A 24137-nucleotide genomic window follows, 5' to 3' on the forward strand; every position below is an offset into this window, starting at 1 on the left:
AGATAGAACAGATGAATGCGTGGCTAAAGGGATGGTGCAGGGGGGAGGGTTTTAGTTTCCTGGATCACTGGGTCTGCTTCTGGGAAAGGTGGGACTTGTACAAGTCGGACGGTTTACACCTGAACCAGAGGGGAACCAATATCCTTGCGGGAAGGTTTGCTAGCACTGCTGGGGGGGGTTTAAACTAACTTGGCAGGGGGATGGGGTACAGAGTGGAGCTATAGTAGGGGGTGATTTACAGCCAAATACAGAGGGAAAAACAAGTCAGCTGGGAAGGCAAAGCAAATATGTGAAGGCAAAAGAGAATATGGCAGGGCTGGAAGGCATTTATTTTAATGCAAGGAGTCTTGCAAATAAGGTGGATGAACTGAAGTTGTTGTTGAACACATGGGAGTACGATATTGTTGCTATCACGGAGACATGGTTGAGGGAGGGTCAGGACTGGCAGCTCAATATTCCGGGGTATGGAATCTTCAGGCGAGACAGAGGGGGGTGTAAAAGGGGAGGGGGTGTTGCAATATTAATTAAGGAGTCAATTACTGCTGTAAGGAGGGATGATATATTAGCGGGTTCCTCTAATGAGGCCATATGGGTAGAACTTAAAAAGAAAAAGGGGGCAAGCACTTTGCTGGGAGTGTACTATAGGCCCCCAAACAGTCAGGGGGAGATAGAGGAACAGATATGTAGGCAAATCTCAGAAAAGTGCGAAAATAATAGGGTAATAATAGTGGGGGATTTCAACTTCCCCAATATAAATTGGGATAGTCAGAGTGTGAAAGGCTTAGAGGGTGCAGAATTCTTAAAGTGCATCCAGGAGAGCTTTTTGAGCCAACATGTAGAAAGTCCTACAAGAGAGGGGGCGGTACTGGACCTAATTCTGGGGAATGTAGCCGGGCAAGTGGTGGAAGTGTCAGTAGGAGAGCATTTTGGCGACAGTGACCACAATTCGGTGAGATTTAAGGTGGTCATGGAAAAAGACAAAGACGGCCCGGAAATAAGGGTTCTAAATTGGGGGAAGGCCGATTTTAATATGATAAGGCAGGATCTGGCCAAATTGGACTGGGAGCAGCTACTTATAGGAAAATCCGCATCAAAACAGTGGGAGACTTTCAGAAGGGAAGTAGAGAGAGTACAACGCCAACATGTTCCTGTAAAGGTCAAGGGTGGGACCAACAAGCAAAGGGAACCTTGGATGACAAGGGATATACAAAAATGCATTAGAAATAAAAGGGGGGCTTTTGGCAGTTACAAAAGACTAAAGACGGAAGAAGCCCTAGAGGAGTATAAAAAATGCAGGGGCATACTTAAAAAAGAAATTAGGAGGGCGAGGAGGGGCCATGAAATAACACTGGCGAGCAAAATAAAGGAAAATCCTAAGATGTTTTATAAGTATATTAAGGGCAAGAGGATAACCAGGGAAAGGGTAGGGCCCATTAGGGACCAAAGTGGCAATCTGTGTGTAGAGCCAGATGATGTAGGCGGGGTTTTAAATGAATTTTTTGCATCTGTGTTCACTATGGAGAAAGACGATGCAGACATAGAAATCGGGCAAGGGGGCTGTGACATACTTGAACATATTAGCATCGAGAGGGAGGAGGTGCTAGCGGTTTTAGCAGGCCAAAAAGTGGATAAATCCCCAGGCCCAGACGAGATGTATCCCAGGCTGCTGTGGGAGGCAAAGGAGGAGATTGCAGGGGCTCTGACACAAATTTTCAGAACCTCTCTGGCCACAGGGGATGTACCAGAGGACTGGAGAACAGCTAACGTAGTACCATTATTCAAGAAGGGTAGCAGGGATAAACCAGGGAATTACAGGCCAGTGAGCCTAACATCTGTGGTAGGGAAATTATTGGAAAACATTCTGAGGGACAAAATTAGTCTCCACTTGGAGAGGCAAGGATTAATCGGGGATAGTCAGCATGGCTTTGTCAAGGGTAAATCATGTCTGACAAATCTGATTGAATTTTTCGAGGGGGTGACTAGGGGGGTGGATGAGGGAAATGCTGTGGATGTGGTTTACATGGACTTCAGTAAAGCTTTTGACAAAGTCCCGCATAGGAGACTGGACAAGAAGGTAAGAGCCCATGGGATCCAGGGTGCCTTGGCGCGTTGGATCCTAAACTGGCTGAGTGGCAGGAGGCAGAGGGTGATGGTCGAAGGTTGCTTTTGTGACTGGAAGCCTGTGTCCAGTGGGGTACCTCAGGGATCGGTGCTGGGTCCCTTGTTGTTTGTGATCTACATAAATGATTTGGATGAGAATGTAAAAGGTATGATCAGTAAGTTCGCAGATGACACGAAAATTGGTGGGGTGGTAAATTGTGAGGAGGAAAGCCTCAGGCTACAGGACGATATAAACGGGTTGGTCAGATGGGCGGAAAAGTGGCAAATGGAATTTAACCCTGAAAAGTGCGAGGTGATGCATTTTGGACGGACAAATAAGGCAAGGGAATACACAATGAGTGGTAGGACCCTAGGAAGTACAGAGGGTCAGAGGGACCTTGGTGTACATGTACATAGATCCCTGAAGGCAGCGGAACAGGTAGATAAGGTGGTTAAAAAGGCATATGGGATACTTGCCTTCATTAGCCGAGGCATAGAATATAAGAGCAGGGAGGTTATGATGGAACTGTACAAAACGCTGGTGAGGCCACAGCTGGAGTACTGTGTGCAGTTCTGGTCGCCTCACTATAGGAAGGATGTGATTGCTTTGGAGAGGGTGCAGAGAAGATTCACCAGGATGTTACCTGGGATGGAGCGCCTCAGCTATGAAGAGAGGCTGGACAGGCTGGGGTTGTTTTCCTTGGAGCAAAGAAGGCTGAGGGGGGACCTGATTGAGGTGTACAAAATGATGAGGGGCATAGATAGGGTAGACAAAGAGGAACTTTTCCCCTTAGTAGGGGGGTCAATAACAAGGGGGCATAGATTCAGGGTAAGGGGCAGGAGATTTAGAGGGGATTTGAGGAGGAACTTTTTCACCCAGAGGGTGGTTGTAATCTGGAACTCACTGCCTGAAAGGGTGGTAGAGGCAGGAACCCTCACAACATTCAAGAAGCATTTGGATGAGCACTTGAAATGCCATTGCATACAAGGCTATGGACCAAATGCTGGAAAATGGGATTAGACTGGACAGGGATGGATGGGCGGCGCAGACACGATGGGCCGAAGGGCCTCTTTCTGTGCTGTAAAACTCTATGACTCTATGATAAGCATTTGTGGGGAGAATTGGGATGTGTATATAACCCTTTATCAAAACTCTGGACTACTCCCGCGGAACAGACTTGCATGTCTGAGGAGCTAGCTGTTTGGGTTATTGAATGTGTACACTTTGCAACTCATTGTGGTGCCAGGGCAGTGAGTGATGTGCTTCTAAGTACTTGGTGGCATCCAAGGCTTCAAGCAATAGCACAGAACATTAGCGATCGATGCCTGACTTGTCAACAACACAACCCTGGAAAGGGAGTGTCTTGCGAATGGGGAAAAACCCCTTTACCGGAGGGTCCCTTTGAGACCCTGCAAATGGACTACATTGAGTTGGAAAGATGTCAGTGTTACAAATACGTACTTGTCATTGTAGATGTATTTAGTAACTCGTTAAGTTCTGACAACGGTCCTCACTTCACTGCCGAAGTGAACAAGGAACTTTGTAGCCAGTTGAACATTCATCAGCAATTGCATTGTGCTTATCGACCACAGGCTGCAGGACTTGTCGAAAGAACCAATCAGACTCTGAAGAACAAACTTGCTAAACTGGTAGCCGAAACCGGCTTAACCTGGTTGAAATTGCTTCCTGTGGCTCTCTTTCAGATCCGCACCACACCCGCGGGTAAAGCACGACTTACCCCTGCTGAGATTATCTATGGTAAACCACTCAAGACTCCCTGGAACCAAAATGCTGCTACAACGGTGCATTTTCACCATATGACTGAAGAAATGACGACCTATGTCTTGGCTCTTACTAAGGTTTTACGTAGGCTGCATTCACAAGTCCGTGCTGCATATGGTGAACTTCCTGACTTATCTGCTTCTCTAAAAATTGAACCAGGTTCGTATGTGATGGTTAAGAACTGGACTCGTAAAAGTCTAGATCCAAGGTGGGAAGGTCCATATCAGGTCTTACTAACAACCCCGACTGCAGCTAAGGTCGAGGGAAGAAGCGCATGGGTGCACTTCCACCATTGTAAATTGATTGGAGAAACCAATCAAAAGGGGGGGAGATAATTAGTAGATTTCAGTACAGTATAGAGTAGATTTTACAAACAATCATTAATTTTATTTTAATTGATAAGAGACTACAGAACTCACGCTCGGCCTTGATAAAGGTGACTGCAGTTTTACGAGGTCTGGTGTTGTGTTTGGATTGTTTTGGCCTGCCAAAATCCTACTTTTATTATACGATTTCTAATTTTTAATTTTTAAAATTTTAGCTTTAAGTTTTTAACTTTGGATCTTGTGTAAGCAGTTTGTTTTCCAGATTAATAACTAATAAGTCGCATTGATTGATCACGGAGGATCAAGATGAGGACCTTATTACTGCTTCTGAGCGTTATCCTGCTCGCGGGCGGGGCGTTCAATCGACTGAAGAAATGTGCCGAAGAGATATTCTCCAGTACAAAGACAAGAATCTTAAAGCTTTCGGATCCTGGAACGTGACTAAATGGGACTTCTGTAATGGACTATTAAAAAAGGAAATCATCAGAAGAAGAAATTGAATTACTAAATATATAGAGGGTGAAGCGAGTGAGATGGTGAAGGAATTAATGGAGGAGGAGTATAATAGACTCAATAAAGTAGAGATGAACCAGTAGGATGAAGCCCAGAATCACAGGGTACCTTAGATGGTTATCATGGAATGATAAAAGGGGGGAATGAGAATATAGAATGCAAAGATAAGGTAACAACTCGCTCCGCATGGCCAAGGACCCTGCCAATCTAAAATGGAGGACCCTGTTAGCCTAAAATGGTGGTGCAATGTCGACATCGCTGAGTCACTTGCATATTGTGAGAGATGATCATGTTAATTCAAGAAACTGAAGGCAGCAGGAAGTAAAATGCTAATATGGCTGGCACCCACGATGTCACACCTTGCTGGTGGAACAATGTAGGGTGGACTGCAAAGGGTATACTGACAATAGGCGATCCGAAAACACATTACCATGCATTACCATAATGATTAGGTGATCGTGAAACCATTACCTGCATATTTTCTATATTATAAACCACAGTGAACTGTGACTTCTTTATTTCAAACTGCCAGGCCAGGACATCACTTTAAACTGTGTACGTGCCTCGCTCGGGATTGGTGTAGAATGTACGATGTGTTAATGTCTTTTCAAAAGTAAAGTATAATAATGTGACCCACTGTATGAAAGATTGCTTGCTCTGGTGGAACCTGTCGAGACTCTGCTGGAGTCAGAACGGTGCTGTATCAGAGTAAGTCTCCCGGGACAACAGAATAAAACAACTGTTGAACTAAACCAGTATTCGACTCAGTGTTTGTACTGAACCAGATTGAGGACCAAAAAAATCCGTTTCAACACAGGAACAAGGATGTCTTGCTGCAGTTGTACAGGGCCTTGGTGAGACAACACCTTGAGTATTGTGTGCAGTTTTGGTCGCCTTATCGGAGGAAGGATGTTCTTGCAATGGAGGGAGTGCAGCGAAGATTCACCAAACTGATACCTGGGATGGCAGGAATGACGTATGAGGAGAGATTGGGTCGATTGGGCTTGTACTCGCTGGAGTTTAGAAGAATGAGAGGGGATCTCATTGAAACTTATAAAATTCTAACATGACTAGACAGACTAGATGCAGGGAGGATGTTCCTGATGGTTGTGGGTTCCAGAACCAGGGGTCGCATAGAAACATAGAAGATAGGAGCAGGAGTAGGCCATTCGGCCCCTCGAGCCTGCTCCGCCATTCAATGAGATCATGGCTGATCATCCAAATTCAGTACCCTGTCCCTGCCTTCTCCCCATAACCCTTGATCCCTTTAGCCTTAAGAAATATATCTAACTCCTTCTTGAATATATTTAATGAATTGGCCTCAACTGCCTTCTGTGGTAGAGAATTCCACAGGTTCACCACTCTCGGTGAAGAAATTCCTCCTCATCTCAGTCCTAAATGGCTTACCCCTTATCTTTAGACTTAGAGATGAGGAAGAATTACTTCACCCAGAGAGAGGTGAACCTGTGGAATTCTCTACCACAGAAGGCACTTGAAGCCAATTCATTAAATATATTCAAGAAGGAGTTGGATATATTTCTTAAGGCTAAAGGGAGCAAGGGATATGGGGCGAAGGCAGGGACTGGGTACTTAACTTGGATGATCAGCCATGATCTCATTGAATAGCGGAGCAGGCTCGAGTGGCCGAAAGGCCTACTCCTATCTTCTATGTTTCTTCCATGTTTAATCATAAGAATACATGAGAGGGGGTGTCCCTTTAAATGTGGAGGGGGCGGGTGTCCCTTTAAATGTGGAGGCGCGGGTCCGCGCATGCTCAATCGGCCCCACCACAACACCAGGCTGCCAGTGCGCCTGCGCGGGGTCTCCGGGGAGCAGCCGGAAGGCCGGGCCCGGGGAAGAGGCGGAATCAGCGGCCGGGGTAAAGTCAACTGTTGGGGAATCGATTTAAGTCGAGGTGAGGGGGGGAGCGGAGACCGAGATTATAAAGTAAAAGACGAGAAAACCAAACCTGAGAGTCGGGCGGGCGGGACCTCCGCGGACGTCAGACGGAGCGGATTGAGCCGGAGCAACGTGAATCTGACTGACGGGAGCGCGGACCAATAGGAAGAGGGCTAAGCTGGGAGGACTGAACTGGGCGGCCTGGTCCTCCAATCAATGGCGGCGCGGCTAGGGGGCGGGACCTTCCTCCCCGGCGCTGGTAGGCTGGGGCCCGATTGTGACGTCATCAGAGGAATAGGCAATTCAGGTGGATGGAGGCCCGGCCTGTGACTGACGGGTGCTTTGACCAATTGGACGAGGGCTGAGGTGGGCGGACTGAACTGGGCGGCCTGGTCCGTCAACCAATAGCGGCGCGGCAAGGGGCGGGGCCTCCTCTCTAGCTCAGGTGCGCTGGGGCCGATTTTGACGCGGCTGAGAGCAGCTCAGTTAGCACAGAGCTGGGGCTGGAATCTGGGAGAGGGGCCGCAGACAGCACAGAGCTGGGGCTGGAATCTGGGAGAGGGGCCGCAGGCAGCACAGAGCTGGGGCTGGAATCTGGGAGAGGGGCCGCAGACAGCACAGAGCTGGGGCTGGAATCTGGGAGAGGGGCCGCAGACAGCACAGAGCTGGGGCTGGAATCTGGGAGAGGGGCCGCAGACAGCACAGAGCTGGGGCTGGAATCTGGGAGAGGGGCCGCAGACAGCACAGAGCTGGGGCTGGAATCTGGGAGAGGGGCCGCAGGCAGCACAGAGCCAGGGCTGGAATCTGGGAGAGGGGCCACAGGCAGCACAGAGCTGGGGCTGGAATCTGGGAGAGGGGCCGCAGGCAGCACAGAGCTGGGGCTGGAATCTGGGAGAGGGGCCGCAGGCAGCACAGAGCCGGGGCTGGAATCTGGGAGAGGGGCCACAGGCAGCACAGAGCCGGGGCTGGAATCTGGGAGAGGGGCCGCAGGCAGCACAGAGCTGGGGCTGGAATCTGGGAGAGGGGCCACAGGCAGCACAGAGCTGGGGCTGGAATCTGGGAGAGTGGCCGCAGGCAGCACAGAGCTGGGGCTGGAATCTGGGAGAGGGGCCACAGGCAGCACAGAGCTGGGGCTGGAATCAGAATCTAGGAGAGGGGCCGCAGGCAGCACAGAGCTGGCCGCAGGCAGCGAGCCTGGCAAAGGGGCACAAGCTTCATAATACAAGCTTCTTTGACATGCACATTTGTTTCCTGCAGACAAACTTGGTCACTCTGCAAAAAAAACTGTTTAACAATTCATCATAACTCCCCTGCTTTAGGGGAGGCGTAGAGTGCAAAAAGCAAGGAAGTTATGGTGAAACTGTGTGAAAGACTGGAGTCAGCTGTGGCTCAGTGGATAGTAGAGTCAGAAGGTTGTGGGTTCAAGATAGACTTGCACTTGTAAGAACATAAGAAATAGGAGCAGGAGTCAACCATTCGGCCCTTCGAGCCTGCTCATATACATATAAATGACCTGGATATTGCAATGCAGTGTAGAATTTCTAAATTTGCCGATGCCACACGCCCAAATTTGGTGACAAACAGTGAGGGTGATACCAATCGACTGTAACAGGACATGGAAAGGCTAGTAGAATGGGCAGACAGGTGGCAGATGGAATTTAATACAGAGAAACATAGAAGATAGGAACAGGAGTAGGCTATTCGGCCCTACGAGCCTGCTCCGCCATTCAATGAGACCATGGCTGATCATCCAAATTCACTACCCTGTCCCTGCCTTCTCCCCATATCCCTTGATCCCTTTAGCCTTAAGAAATATATCCAACTCTTTCTTGAATATATTTAATGAACTGGCCTCCACCGCCCTCTGTGGCAGAGAATTCCACAGGTTCACCACTCTCTGGCTGAAGAAATTCCTCCTCATTTCAGTCCTAAATGGCTTACCCCTTATCCTTAGACTATGACCCTTGGTTCTGGACTCCCCGGCCATCAGAACCATCCTTCCTGCATCGAGCCTGTCCAGGCCTGACAGAATTTTATAGGTTTCGATGAGATCCCCTCTCAATCTTCTAAACTCGAGTATAAGCCCAATCGCTCCTCATACGTCATTCCTGCCATCCCAGGTATCAGCCTGGTGAATCTTCGCTGCACTCCTTCCATGGCAAGAACGTCCTTCCTCAGATAAGGCGACCAAAACTGCACACAATACTCAAGGTGCGGTCTCACCAAGGCCCTGTACAACTGTAGCAAGACATCCTTGTTCCTGTACTCGAACCCTCTTGCTACGAAGGCCAACATACCATTTGCCTTCTTAACCGCCTGCTGCACCTGCATGCTTACCTTCAGCGACTGGTGCACAATAACACCCAGGTCTCTTTGCACTTGCCCTTCTCCCAATCTATTGCCATTCAAATAATAATCTGTCTTCCTGTTTTTGCCACCAAAGTGGATAACCTCACATTTATCCACATTATAGTGCATTTGCCATGTTTCTGCCCAATCACCCAACCTGTCCAAATCGTACTGGAGTTTCACGACATCCTCCTCACAGCATACCCTCCCACCCAGCTTTGTGTCGTCTGCAAATTTGGAGATATTACATCCAATTCCCTCGCCCAGATCATTAATATAGATTGTGAACAGCTGGGGTCCTAGGACCGATCCTTGCGGTACCCCACTATTCACTGCCTGCCACTCGGAAAACGACCCATTTATTCCAACTCTTTGCTTTCTATCCGCCAACCAGTTCTCTATCCAAGTTAATACCTTGCCCCCAATCCCATGTGCCTTAATTTTGCACGCCAATCTCTTATGCGGGACCTTATCGAAAGCCTTCTGAAAGTCCAAATACACCACATCCACTGGTTCTCCCTTAACTATTTTACCAGTTACATCCTCAAAAAATTCCAGTAGATTAGTCAAGCATGATTTACCTTCTGTAAATCCATGTTGACTTTGTCCGATCCTGTCACTGCTTTCCAAGTCTTCTGCTATTGCATCTTTTATAATGGACTCTAGCATTTTCCCCACTACCGATGTCAGGCTTACCGGTCTATAATTCCCCGCTTTTTCTCTGCCACCTTTTTTTGAATAGTGGGGTAACATTAGCTACCCTCCAATCCATGGGTACTGTTCCAGAGTCTATCGAGTTCTGGAAGATGATCAGCAATGCATCTATTATTTCTAGGGCCACTTCCTTAAGTACCCTGGGATGTAGATTATCAGGCCCTGGGGATTTATCGGCCTTCAGTCCCATCAATTTTCCTAACACCATTTCCCTACAAATACTGATTTCTTTCAGTTCCACCCTTTCATCAGACCCTATGATCCGCGGTATTTCTGGGAGGTTATTTGTGTCCTCCTTTGTGAAGACAGAACCAAAATATGTATTTAGTTGTTCTACCATTTCTTTGTTACCCATTATAAATTCCCCTGATTCTGACTGCAAGTGACCTACGCTTGACTTCACCAATCTTTTTCTCTTCACATATCTATGAAAGCTTTTACAGTCAGTTTTTATGTTCCCTGAAAGCTTACTCTCATATTCTATTTTCCCTTTCTGAATTAATCCCTTTGTCCTCCTTTGTTGAATCTTAAACTGCTCCCAATCCTCAGGATTATTGCTTTTTCTGGCCAATTCATATGTCCTCTCCTTCGATCTTATGCTATCCCTAATTTCCCTCGTCAGCCACGGTTGAGTCACCTTTTTTGTTTTATTTTTATGCCAAACTGGGATGAACAAATTCTGTAGCTCATCCATTCGGTCTTTGAATGTTTGCCATTGCCTCTCCACCGTCAACCCTTTGAGTGCCATTCCCCAATCAATCCTACCCAACTCGCTCCTCAGACCATCGTAGTTTCCTTTATTTAAATTGAGGACCCTAGTCTCTGAGTCAACTACTTCATTCTCCATCTTAATGAAGAATTCAATCATATTATGATCGCTCCGACCCAAGGGGCCTCGTACAACAAGATTGCTAATTAATTCTTTCTCGTTACATAATACCCAGTCTAAGATGGCCTGATCTCTGGTTGGTTCCTCGACATATTGGTCCAGGAAACCATCCCGTAAACACTCCAGGAATTCCCCCTCCACAGTATTGTTACTAATTTGGTTAGCCCAATCTATATGTAGATTAAAGTCACCCATGATGACTGCTGTGCCCTTATTGCATGCTTCTTTAATTCCCCTTTTAATGCCATCCCCAACCTCCGCCTTACTGTTTGGAGGTCTATATACCACTCCCACTAATGTTTTTTTCCCCTTAGTATTTCTCAGTTCTACCCATACAGATTCCACATCATCAGAGCTAATATCCTTCATTACAATTGTGTTAATCCCTTCTTTAACCAGTAATGCTACCCCACCTCCCTTTCCTTTTTGCCTATCTTTCCTGAATATCGAATACCCTTGGATGTTGAGTTCCCAGTCTTGGCCATCCTTGACCCATGTTTCCGTAATCCCAACCAAATCATATTCGTTTACCTCTATTTGCGCAGCCAATTCATCCACCTTATTACAAATGCTCCTCGCATTAAGACACAAAGCCTTCAGGGCTTGTTTTTTTAACGCTCTTAGACCTATTAGAATTATTATTTACTGTGGCCACGTTTGATTTAACCCATTGATTTCTCAGCGCATCACAAGGATAAAAGCAAAAGATAGGAAGGAGAAAAGCAAAAGTGGCAGTCAATCAATTCTAATAAGAGGCCGAGCAGAGTTCAGAACGACAGGCTTTTATTAACTACTGAATTGCACTTCAGACAGATCAGGACTATGCCTCTAGTGGACGACCGAATGCCTGGAGCTGCCATGCGGCCGTCCTTATACTCGGTAGCCGAGGGCGGAGTCAGCTGAGGCATAGTCAGACGTAACAGTGAAACAAGAGTGAACGACAACAACAACAACAACAACAAGTGAACACAGTGAACTACAGTGGTTTACCACACCTTGTTTCCCTTTCCTCTGTCTCCCTGCTCAGGTTCCCAACCCCCTGCCATTTTAGTTTAAACCCTCCCCCACAGCACTAGCAAACACTCCCCCTAGGACATCGGTTCCAGCCCTGCCCAGGTGCAGACCGTCCGGTTTGAACTGGTCCCACCTCCCCCAGAACCGGTTCCAATGTCCCAGGAACTTGAATCCCTTCCCCTGGCACCATTCCTCTAGCCACGTATTCATCTGAAGTATCCTTCTATTTCTACTCTGACTAGCACGTGGCACTGGTAGCAATCCTGAGATTACTACCTTTGGAGGTCCTATTTTTTAATTTACCTCCTAACTCCCTATATTCCACTTTTAGGACCTCATCCCGCTTTTTACCTATATCGTTGGTGCCTATATGCACCACGACAACTGGCTGTTCACCCTCCCCTTCCAAAATGTTCTGCAGCCGCTCGGAGACATCCTTGACCCTTGCACCAGGGAGGCAACACACCATCCTGGAGTCTTGTTTGCGGCCGCAGAAACGCCTATCTATTCCCCTTACAATTGAATCCCCTATTACTATAGCTCTACCCCTCTTTTTCCTCCCATTCTGTGCAGCAAAGCCACCCCTGGTGCCAGGAAGTTGGCTGCTGCTGCTGCCTTCCTCTGATAAGCCATCTCCCCCAACAGTACTCAAAGTGGTGTACCGGTTGGAGAGGGGGATGGCCACGGGGGACCCCTGCATTACCTGCCTGCGCCTAGTACTCTGCCTGTTGGACAGGAAGAAAGGGAACGGGTAACCAACTCCTTAAACATGCTATTCACGATGTCCTGAGCATCGTGAACGCTCCAGTATGCATCCAATCGCAGCTCCAGTGCCACAATGCGGTCTGTCAGTAGCTGCAGCTGGATGCACTTCCTGCACATGTAGTTGTCAGGGACACAGGAAGTGTCCCCGAGTTCCCGCATATCACGTGGCCGGGCTGTCCTGCCATGACTTACCCTTTAGTTAATTGAATTTAAATTAAATCAATGAATCCCACTAATAATACTACAGTTAATTGGTTTACCAACAGTCCCCGCTACACCAGAGAGACCTTAGAAAATATAAACCAGAGTTAAGAAATCCCGTTCCAGGGACTTGAGCATATAAAGCAAGGCTGACACTCCACTGCAGTGCTGAGGGAGCGCCACACTGTCGGAGGGGTTGTGCTGAGGGAGCGCCGCACTGTCGGAGGGGCAGTACTGAGGGAGTGCCGCACTGTCGGAGGGGCGGTGCTGAGTGAGCGCTGCTCCATGGCAGGGGCAGTAGTGAGGGAGCGCTGCACTGTCGGATGGTCGGTACTGAGGGAGCACCACACTGACGGAGAGGCAGTACTGCGGGAGCGCCACACTGTTTACAGGGACACCCACCTACTTCACATTAAAAGGGACTCCCTCCCCCCTCTCGTGTTCTTCAGATTAAACAAAGAAGAAACATAGAAGATAGGAACAGGAGCCTGCTCCGCCATTCAATGAGATCATGGCTGATCATCCAAACTCAGTACCCTGTTCCTGCTTTCTCCTCATATCCCTTGATCCCTTTAGCCTTAAGAAATATGTCTAACTCCTTCTTGAATATCTAACGCCTTCTATGGCAGAGAATTCCACAGGTTCACCACTCTCTGGGTGAAGAAATTCCTCTTCATCTCTAAGTCTAAGGATAAGGGGTAAGCCATTTAGGAGAGATGAGGATGAATTTCGGGAGCGGGGCCCGGCGGCGCATGCGGAGTAGGGGGAGGGGGCAGGGCCTGTTCAGAGCCCGCGCTCACCTTGGAGCGGCGCGTGCGGAGTAGGGGGAGGGGCCTGTTCAGAGCCCGCGCTCACCTTGGAGCGGCGCATGCAGAGTAGGGGGAGGGGTCGGGGACTGTTCAGAGCCCGCGCTCACCTTGGAGCGGTGCGTGCGGAGTAGGGGGAGGGGCCTGTTCAGCGCTCACCTCCAACAATGAGAACAACAACAACTTGTATTTCTATAGTGCCTTTAACGTAGGAAAACGTCCCAAGGTGCTGCACAGGAGTATTGTAAGACATTGAAAAATGTGACCCTGAGCCACAAAAGGAGAAATTAGGGCAGATGGCCAAAAGCTTGGTCACAGTGGTGGGTTTTGATCAGCCATGATCTCATTGAATGGCGGAGCAGGCTCGAGGGGCCGAATGGCCTACTCCTGCTCCTATTTTCAATGAGAGGCGGAGAAGTTCAAAGAGGGAATTCCAGAGCTTAGAGCCGAGGCAACAGAAGACACGGCCACTGATGGTGCAGCGATTATAATCAGGGATGCTCCAGAGGGCAGAATTGGAGGAACGCAGATGTCTCGGGGGGGAGGAGGCTGAGGGGAGACCTGATTGAGGTGTATAAAAGTATGAGGGGCCGAGATAGGAAGGACCTATTTCCCTTGGCAGAGGAGTCCACAACCAGGGGGCGTAGATTTAAAGTAATTGGACGGAGCTTTAGAGGGGAGTTGAGGAGAAATGTTTTCACCCAGTGGGTGGTGGGGGTCTGGAACTCACTGCCTGACAGGGTGGTAGAGGCAGAAACTCTCATCACATTTTAAAAGGTACTTGGATGTGCACCTGAAGTGCCGTAACCTACAGGGCTATGGACCAAGTGCTGGAAAGTGGGATTAGTGTGGACAGCACTTAAATCGGCCGGCACGGACAAGATGGGCCTAATGGCCTCCTTCTGTGCCGTAATTTTTCTGTGATTCTATTGCGGGGGACGGTGGTTGTGAGGCTGGAGGGAATAACTAAGATAGGGAGGGGCGAGGCCATGGAGGGATTTGAAAACAAGGATGAGTATTTTGAAATCGAATCATTGCTTAACCGGGAGCCAGTGTAGGTCAGCGAGCACAGGGGTGATGGGTGAACGGGACTTGGCGTTGAGTTACGACACGGGCAGTTTTGGATCACCTCAAGTTTAAATCGGGTCGAATGTGGGAGGCCAGCCAGGAGAGCATTGGAATAGTCGAGTCTAGAGGTAAGAAAGGCCCGGGTGAGGGTTTCAGCAGCGGATGAGCTGAGGGAAGGGCGGAGATGGGTGATGTTACCCAGGTGGAAGTAGGCGGGGTTGTTGAGATACCGCGGCAAACGTGGGAGTCGAGACCAGAGTTAGTAAAACACAACTGCTTTATTCAACCTCATGGCAAACAGAAACTGGAAAAGCCCGCGCATCCACTTAAATACTCCCCAGACAGGAAGTGCTCCCGGCAGCCTGTCCCTGCGGGAAACAAGTTGCTGGAGGAAAGGGCCCCCCGGCTGGGGGCGTCTGCTTAAACTGTCCGTGCCACCGTGTCGCCACAGAGCTCCCCCCAGAATCCGCTTAGGAGGCGTGGACGAGTCGTGACGGTGGTCTGATGGTTCTGCCGGAGCGGCTCTGAGTGGTCGCCGGTCTAGTTGGTGGGGCCGGGCGGTTCGCCGCCGGCTGTGCTGGCTGGACGGCCTCTAGTTGGAGGCCGGGCCACGGGGACCTGTTCCCCTGGTTCTGTGTGTGCTGGTTTGAGCTGGTCGATGGAGACTGTGTCGACCTTGTCCCCGGTTTGTAGTACCTCGTACGGTCCGTCATACGGGGGTCACAGGGGCCCGCGGTGCGCGTCGTGTCACACGAAGATGAAGCGCGCCTGCTGTAAGTTTGGCGGGACGTGAGGTGCGAGTTCGCCGTGTCGGTTGACCGGAAGTGGGGCGAACTGCTGAGCGGAAGAGAGAGTTGAGCCGCTGCTGTTTGGCCGACCAAGGCGTGGTAGCCTCCGGAAAGAATTCACCTGGGACGCGCAGCGGTTGTCCGTAGACAAACTGCGCTGCCGCGGACTGGAGGTCTTCCTTGACCGCGGTGCGTAGGCCTAGTAGCACCCACGGTAGGCGGTCAGTCCAGGTACTGTCCTGCAGGCCGGCGCGGAGTGAGGCCTTGAGTGACCTGTGGAAGCGTTCACACAGCCCATTGGCCTGCGGGTGGTTCGGTGGAGCATCACCCCGAGGTTGCGTGCTGTGGCCGTCCAGAGCTCGGAGGTGAACTGGGCGCCTCTGTCAGAGGTTATGTCGGCTGGTACGCCGAACCTTGCGACCCAGGTGTTAACCAACGCCCTGGCGATGTCGGCTGCAGTGGTGGAGGGCAGCGGCACTGCCTCAGGCCAGCGTGTGTAGCGGTCGACCATCGTGAGGAGATAAGTTTGGCCTTGCGATGGCGGCAGAGGACCGACGATGTCGACGTGTACGTGGTCGAAGCGGCGGCTGGGTACCTCGAAGTCTCCCAGGGGTGCTTTTGTGTGTAGCTGTACCGTAGGCAGGAGGTGGCCCAAGTCTGAACACCTTTGCTGAGGCCGCGCCAGACGAAACGCTGGGAGAGGAGTTTGACGGATGCGCGGGCACCCGGATGGGAGAGCGCGTGTAGCGCGAAGATGCGGCGGCGCCAGGTTGCAGGGACGACCGGCCTGGGTTGGCCGAGTGAGACATCGCAAGTGACTGCCGTGGCTTCGGGCCCGTGCGCGACCTTGGCTAGGCGTAGCCCTGGCAGCCGCCGAGAGGAGGTCTGGGTCCGTGAGCTGGGCCGCTGCTAGTTGCGCGTTGTCGACCGCGAGGTGATTCGCGCAGATGGCAGGACGGGAAAGGCAGTCGGCGACAACGTTGTCTCTACCGGAGATGTGCTGGATGTCTGTAGTAAACTCGGACACGGCCGCTTGCTGCCTAGCTGACCAGGATTCGGTGTGCTTGGCCACCGCCTACGTGAGCGGCTTGTGGTCCACGTACGCGGTGGCCTTCCAGGAGGAACCTGAAATGGCGGACCGACAGGTGGAGTGCGAGAAGCTCGCGGTCGAAAGTAGAGTATTTGACCTCCGGGGGGCGCAGGTGGCGGCTGTAGAAGGCAAGTGGCTGCCAGGCGCCATTGACCCACTGCTCGAACACGGCTCCGACCGCGTGGTTGGAGGCGTCGGTAGTGAGCGCGACCCGGGCATCAGCCCTCGGGTGCGCGAGCAGGGTGGCGTCGAAGGTGGCTGACGTGTCAGTGGTCCAGGCTATGTCCATCTTGCCGGATTTACCTCGGAGGGAGTCGTATAGGGGCTTCATGAGGGCTGCAGCTCTGGGGATGAACCTGTTGTAGAAGTTCACCATCCCGAGGAACTTCTGGAGGCCCTTGATGGTTTTGGGGCGGGGGAATTGCTGGACGGCCTGCACCTTGTTGAGCAGGGGGACGGCCCCAGCAGGGGTGACGTGGTGACCGAGAAAATCGATCTCGGTTAGGCCGAATTGGCACTTCGCCGGGCTGAGGATGAGCCCGTGTTGGGCTAGGCACCCGAACAGGATGCGAAGGTGTTCGAGGTGTTCCTGTTTGGAGGAGCTGGCCACGAGAATGTCATCTAGATAGACGAATAGGAAGTTCAGGTCCCGGAGGACTGAGTCCATAAGGCGCTGGAAAGCCTGGGCTGCATTCTTGAGGTCGAAGGGCATCCTCAGGAACTCGAACAGGCCGAATGGGGTGATGACGGCCGTTTTGGGGATGTCCGCGGGGTGTACGGGGACTTGGTGGTAACCGCGCACCAGGTCGACCTTGGAAAAGACGGTTCGTCCGGCCAGTCTGGCCGAGAAGTCCTGGATGTGCGGCACCGGGTAGCGGTCGGGGGTGGTGGCATCGTTGAGGTGGCGGTAGTCCCCGCAAGGGCGCCAGCCTCCGCTGGGCTTGGGGGCGATGTGGAGGGGCGAGGCCCAAGGGCTGCTGGAGCGGCGGATGATGCCAAGTTGTTCCATGGTGGTGAACTCGGCCCGCGCGATTTCCAGCTTGGACAGGTTGAGTCTGCGGGCGTGGGCAGAAACTGGGGGCCGGTGGTGGGGATATACTGCTCCACACCGTGTTTGGCGGCTTTGGCCGAGAAACTTGGCTAGGAGTGCCGAGTAGTCGTCCGTGGCTCTGGCGAGGCAGTAGGTCGTCAGGCCGGCCGAACGGGCCGGTGTGAATACGCCGGGGATGGGGGCCAATAGTGTTGATGTTGACGAGGCGGTGCCTCGGAATGTTGACAAGGAGGCCGTGGGCGCGTAGGAAGTCGGCACCAATGAGTGGGCAGAGTACCTTGGCTGTGAGGAACTCCCAGCAGTAGCGGCGGCCTGCGAGGTCGAGCGTGACCATGCGGGTGCCATATGTGCGGATGTCTGAGCCATTGGCTGCGGCCAGCGTAATACCCCGTGTGCCGCTTTGGATTTCGAGGGCGGAGGCGGGGGTGATGCTGTGCTGGGCCCCTGTGTCGCACAGAAATCGGCGACGTACAGTAGAGGCCCCTTTTGCCCCACGGCCATCGCGGGGGGGGGGGGGGGTTTGAAAGTGCACGGTGGCGTGCAGCGTTGGGCCCTAGTGCCAAAACGGGTGTGGTAGTAGTAGTGACCCGGAGTGGTAGGGCGGTCGGGCCAAGTGGGCCGGGAAGACCGCGTGGTCGGGTGCGACGTCGCAAGCGGACTGCGCAGAGAGCAGCCGGTCGGCCTTTTCGGCTATGTCATTCAGGTCCGTGGAGCCAGACTCCACAATGAGCAGGCGGATGCTGGCGGGGAGTTGCCGAATGAAATGCGTGCGAAAGAGGGCGCTGGTGTCTTTGTCGTCCGAGAGGGACAGCATGTGGGAAAGCAGATCCGAGGGTGAAGCGTCACCAAGGCCGGGGAGGTCAAGGAGTTGGCAGTTGCGCTGGTAAGAGGACGTTTGAAATTTTTTAAGGAGCGCAGCCTTCAGATGTTCGTACTTGCCATCCACTGGTGGAGCCTGCAGCACTGCCCAAACCTTGGGGACTGTGGCATAGGTGAGAGAGGAGACGAGGTAGTCGTACTTTGTGGCGTCGACTGTAATGTGTTTCAGCCAGAATCTGGACTCAGCTTGAACAAACCAGGCTTCGGCCAGGTTCTCCCAAAAGTCCGGTAGTTTAACCATGACTGCGTTTGTATCCGCTATGCTAGCTTAGGATTCGTCCTGAGCGTTGGGGTCACCAGTGTTGAGATACCGTGGGAGTCGAGACCAGAGCTAGTAAAACACAACTGCTTTATTCAACCTCATGGCAAAGAGAAACTGGAAAAGCCCGCGCATCCACTTAAATACTCCCCAGACAGGAAGTGCTCCTGGCAGCCTGTCCCTGCGGGAAACAAGTTGCTGGAGGAAAGGGCCCCCGGCTGGGGGCGTCTGCTTAAACTGTCCGTGCCGCCGTGAGCGGATTATGTCCAGTGGTGGCGTGTCGCCACAACATTGTCTTAACTGATGGGTCAACCCTCATACAGTACGTAGACGACCTGCTAATTGCATCACCTACCCAAGAGGCATTGTGAATCAGTGACTCAGCTTATTGTTGGACTAATCATGATGACAACCTCAGTAAACAATTACTGATGACTGTGGGAGCATTGCAGTATGTCACAAGATCAGTATCAGAATACCAGAAGCAGTTTAATTTGGGACATTGGCATGATAAATTGCACTGTACAGTCTATTATGACAAAACGGGAGAAGATCTAGAAGTGGCAATTAATTACAAGCCCTTTCTGCATCAGAAATATTCACTTAAAATCCGAAGAATTTTAATTGGGCAAGAAGGAATAGCGTCACCAATCTTGTTGACCCAAACAGCATGGGAATTATTCAGGGTAAAAGTCTCTAAGCCACACTGTACACTAGCAGTGGCACATGAATTCAAATCTTCTGATCTAGGACAGATGGTCCTACGCCTATCAAAAGCTGCAGTTCAACAGGAGTGGAGAATAAGTCAGGGTTGGTTCAAGACCTAAGAGCAGTTAACGAGTCTGTTCTCCCTGCCTACCCGGTTGTCCCAAACCCAGCCACTATCCTGACCAGTATACCTCCTAATTCAAGGTATTATACGGTCATTGATCTCTGCTCAGCCTTCTTCAGCATTCCTATTCACCAAGATTCCCAGTTCCTGTTTGCCTTCACGTTCAAAGGAACCCAATACACATGGACCAGACTGCCACAAGGCTATACAGAAAGCTCAACTATCTTTTCGCAGTGCCTCAAACATGATTTACAGGACATTGTCTTAACCGATGGGTCAACCCTCATACAGTACGTAGACGACCTGCTAATTGCATCACCTACCCAAGAGGCATTGTGAATCATTGACTCAGCTTATCACTAAGCCTCGTATAGACATTGTAGAAACTCCTCTGGACAATAGCGATTTTATATTTTATGTTGATGGATCAGCCCTCAGAGACGAAAAGGGCTCGCCAAAAAGTGCATATGCCATTCCCAATGATCATTCAATTATCGAAGCATGCTCACTACCATCTTTCTTTTCAGCACAACAAGCAGAACTGTTTGCCGTTACAAGAGCATGTATTTTAGCTACAGGAAAATCAGTGAATATTTATACTGACTCTCGGTATGCATTTGGAGTCACTCATGATTATGGTCAAATTTGGAAACTTAGAGGATTCCTGACTTCATCAGAATCTACAGTTAAAAATGCTGAACAAATTGATAACCTTTTAAAGGCTCTCCAGTGTCCTACAAAAGTTGCTGTTATTAAATGCAAAGCACATACAGGCAATCAAGACCATGCTTCTTTGGGCAATGATAGGGCGGATCGAGCAGCTAAGGCTGCTGCTCTCTCTGATACAGGGTCACAAGTGTCTGCATATGTTCTTAGAAATCAAGATCCAGACAATCCCCCACCCACAATTGATGACGTTTTGGCCTATCAATTACAGGCCAGTCCGGACGAAGTGTTAGCTTGGGTGAATGATTCTCGTTTTAAAACACCTGAAGGAGTATGGGTCTACCATGACGGCCGCACGGCGGCTCCCAAGTCAATACTCCCATGGATTGCCCGATGTGTCCACGTGTTCACATGCAGGCAAAGGGGGGATGGCAGACTATATCACACAAACTTGGTATTCACCAGGCATTGACAATTACAAAACAAATTAGTGAACAATGCATTACCTGCCAAACAATGAACCCAGGTAAAATGGAAAAGGTACAGGCTGCCTCCCACCCAAATTCAACAGGACCCTTTGTACATTTACAGATGGATTTTATTGAATTACCAGTATGTTTAGGATTTAAATATGTATTAGTTATTGTAGACGTGTTTTCACGATGGATTGAAGCCTTTCCATGTAAAAAAAAAGAATGATGCAGTTACTGTTGCTAAATGTTTATTAAAAGAAATTGTACCACGATTTGGTATACCTGCACAACTTTCAAGTGACAATGGATCACATTTTACTGGGACAGTTGTGCTAGAAATGTGTAAGGCTTTACAGATCAACCAACACTTCCACTGCAGCTGTCATCCACAGTCAGCGGGACTGGTAGAAAGATATAATGGTATGCTGAAAAATAAACTTTCCAAACTCTGCAGCGAGACAGGACTTAAATGGGTCGAACTGTTACCCTTGGCATTGATGGTAAGGCGATCAGCAACAAACAGAACGACGGGACTGTCGCCACGTGAAGTCGTCATGGGACGACCTCAGAGACTGCCATTTTCTGCACCCTTCACTGCCAAGCAGATGGACATTCACAAGATGGATGAACATATGTTGAATTATTGCATTGCCTTAACTAAGTGTATTTCCAGTTTCCACCAACAGGTCAAGCAAGCCCAGGTTGAACCAGCTGAAGGAAGGTGCCATAACCTAAAACCAGGAGACAACGTATACGTGAAAGTATTCAAGAGAAAGAACGGTCTCCAACCCAGATTCGAAGGTCCGTACCAAGTACTCCTAGCAACTAATACTGATGTAAAGGTGAAAGAGAGACCAACATGGATCCACGCCTCCCACTGCAAAAGAGCTCCAGAAAACAAGGAAAGAAATCACCAACCCATTGGTAAATGGAACTGGACATTAGGACTATGTTTCCTTGGGACACTTATAATACCTGCAATGCCCGAATTGTATATAAATACATTTTTGTATATGGCATACATGTACACAACAACGGTAAGCGCTTCCAGCTGTTGGGTTTCTGCCCATGTTCCCATACATAGTATAGGGGGAATTCCATTAAGACCTATCCCCTTCAATGAGTCAGAGACGATGGAATGGATTTTACGCCAAAATGGGAGTATTACCAAGTATGAGTTAAATGGCCCCAAAAAGATTATAGTAGATGAAGACTGGCAAAGGCATTGGACCTCGGCAGGGTACGATTTGGACACCCTCAAAGGATGGTATCAGCCTAAGTATGACCATGCTAGACAGCTCCCCTCCCTGGTCCTCATCAATACATCTGGGCTAGGGAGACCAGTAAGCTCATGGTGCCTGGATAAGAGTACAGGACCAAGCGTTGGCCACAGTTATTATGCAGAACCAGTTAAAGTAATGATGCAGGTACAGATCAAGGACCTATTTGATGGAGAAGGAAAGATTAAATGCAATCTTGCTAGACTAGGTTGTCCTTGATAAGGACAAAAGGAGGGAATGTGGAAATACGATTTTGCCCTTACTAGTGCATGATGGGATACTTGATATCTAATGTATTTTTGTACCATTGCCTGTGGACTAAAACCGAGTCAGCAGCAACTAACGTAATCTTCTGACCTATTGCAATTAAGTTAATCACAACCTGCCAGAACAACACATTCCATTGGCCTTCCTGATCGGTCTATAGTTTCCAGCCTTCTGTCTACTGCCCTTTTTTGCTGTCTTTTAAAGTTTTCCCAATCCTCTATCCTCCCACTAGATTTGGCTACCTTATATGCCCTTGTTTTTAGTCGAATACTATCCTTAATTTCTTTACTTAGCCACGGATGGCTGTCTTTTCTTTTACACCATTTTCTTCTCAGTGGAATATATTTTTTTTGGAAGTTGTAAAATAACTCCTTAAATGTACACCACTGATCATGTATCGTCTTACCCTTTAATCTATTTTCACAATCCACTCTACTCAATTCCGCTCTCATACCTTCATAGTCTCCTTTATTCAAGCTTAGCACACTTGTTTGAGATCCAAACTTCTCACCCTCTAATTGAATATGGAATTCAACCATGTTATGGTCACTCATTCCAACGGGATCCTTTACTAGGACATTTTTAATTAATCCTGTCTCGTTACACAGGACCAGATCTAAGGTTGCTTGCCCCCTGGTCGGTTCAGTTACATACTGCTCAAGAAACCCACCCCTAATACACTCAATGAACTCATCCTCAAGGCAGCCCTGCCCAATTTGATTTGTCCAATTAATATGATAGTTAAAATCCCCCATAATTATAGATGTTCCCTTATTACAAGCCTCAACTATTTCCTGATTGATACTCCGTCCAACAGAGTTGCAACTGTTCGGAGGCCTATAGACTACGCCCACTAGTGTTTTTTTCCCCTTATTATTCCTTATCTCCACCCAAACTGTTTCATTATCCTGATCTTTTGACCCAATATAATTTCTCTGTATTGTGATTCCTTCCTTTATTAACATAACCACCCCACCGCCCCTTCCTTCCTGCCTGTCCTTCCTGATCGTTAAATAACCTGGTATGTTTAATTCCCAGGTATTGTCACCCTGCAGCCATGTTTCTGTAATGGCCACAAGATCATACCCACATGTAGTTATTTGTGCCATTAACTCGTCTATTTTGTTACGAATGCTACGTGCATTCAGATAGAGAACTTTCAAATATGTTTTGTGACACTTAGTTCCTGCTTTTGCCCTTTTTATTACTTTACCTTTTACTCCATACCTTCTGCCCCTTCCTGACACGCTCTTGTTTTTAATTTCCCCACTGCTACCTAAGTCTATGACCTTCTATGTTGTCATTTTTATTATTTGCTCTCTAGGAACTTCCCCCCCACTAGTTAATTTAAAGCCCTCTCTACAGCCCTAGTTATATGATCCGCCAGGACTCTAGTCCCAGCACTGGCCAAGTGAAGCCCGTCCCAACGGAACAGCTCCCTCCTGCCCCAGTACTGGTGGCAGTGTCCCAGGAAGCAAAACCCATTTCTCCCACACCAGTCTTTGAGCCACGCATTTAACTCTAATTTTATTTGTCCTAACCAAATTCACTCGTGGCTCAGGTAATAATCCAGAGATTATTGCCCTTGAGGTCCTGTTTTTTTAATTTGACCCCTAGCTGCGCATACTCCTTTAACAGAACCGGCTTCCTAGTCCTATCTACGTCGTTTGTACCAACATGGACCACGACAACTGGATCCACCCCCTCCCACTGCAAGTTTCTTTCCAGCCCAGAGGAGATGTCCTTAACCCTGGCACCGGGTAGGCAACACAGCCTTCGGGACTCTCGCTCTCGGCTGCAGAGAACTCTATCTATCCCCAACCACTACAACATTTCTATTTACTCCCCCCTCTTGAATGGCCCCCCGTTCCATGGTGCTGAGGCCAGGTTGCTCATCCTCCCTGCTCCTGTCCCCACAATGGTTAGGATCTGGAATGCACGGCCTGAAAGGATGTTGAGGCAGATGGAATCATGGCTTTTAAAAGGAAATTGGATAATTACCTGAAGGATAAACATTTGCAGAACTACGGGGAAAGAGCATGGGATTGAGACTAGCTGAAGTGCTCTTGCAGAGAGCCGGTACGGGCTCGACGGGCGGAAAGGCCTCTTGCTGTGCTGTAACGAT

The 24137-nt window shown here is 49.6% G+C and overlaps 1 long non-coding RNA gene across 1 annotated transcript; it reads left to right on the forward strand.

The window, feature by feature from the left end:
- The first annotated feature begins 6505 nt into the window (after window positions 1-6505).
- Window positions 6506-23180, forward strand: LOC147082057 (uncharacterized). The gene is made up of 2 exons (XR_015076326.1): window positions 6506-6637; window positions 21139-23180. It is a non-coding gene; the product is annotated as an uncharacterized LOC147082057 (long non-coding RNA).
- The last annotated feature ends 957 nt before the right edge of the window (window positions 23181-24137 follow it).

Source organism: Somniosus microcephalus, unplaced genomic scaffold (assembly GCF_052327205.1).
Source record: "Somniosus microcephalus isolate GS21.2 unplaced genomic scaffold, FLI_Smic_1.0 scaffold215, whole genome shotgun sequence".
In the NCBI taxonomy this organism is placed as follows: domain Eukaryota; kingdom Metazoa; phylum Chordata; class Chondrichthyes; order Squaliformes; family Somniosidae; genus Somniosus; species Somniosus microcephalus.